The following is a 505-nucleotide window of genomic DNA, read 5'->3' as shown; positions in this document are numbered from 1 at the left end:
GTTTTCACTTCGTAACATTTACTTTTCCAACCTTGCTTTACAAGATACGCCTTTGTTGTTGTATGAAGCCGACAGGGCTGGATTTATTTAACAAGGCCTCAACTTCCACTACTGGAACATTGAGTTATACAATGAGTTGAACAATGAGTTAAACAGTGAGTTAAACAATCGTACGTGATATCTCAGCCCAAGACTAAATGTTTTTGCAAATCTTCATTCAAATAAAAAAACCAACACATAAAACAATTTAAAAATCATAAAAACAAAACAAGATGTTTCTTTGTCATCAATAAATTTAATGTATTCAAAAATAGTTGTCTTTGTGACGTGAATACAATTCTGATATGTACACACAGTTCAATCAAATGTATTATAGCGAACACAGCAGCGTACAGAATAGTCAAAGTCAAATAATTAAGCGGTAACAATGTCAAGAAGAGCTCACCAGACAAGCTAAATTAGAATCATATGTAGAATGCATTTTTTAAAATGTATTTAGAATAAA

Source organism: Biomphalaria glabrata, chromosome 7 (assembly GCF_947242115.1).
Source record: "Biomphalaria glabrata chromosome 7, xgBioGlab47.1, whole genome shotgun sequence".
In the NCBI taxonomy this organism is placed as follows: domain Eukaryota; kingdom Metazoa; phylum Mollusca; class Gastropoda; family Planorbidae; genus Biomphalaria; species Biomphalaria glabrata.
This window is presented reverse-complemented; position numbering follows the sequence as displayed.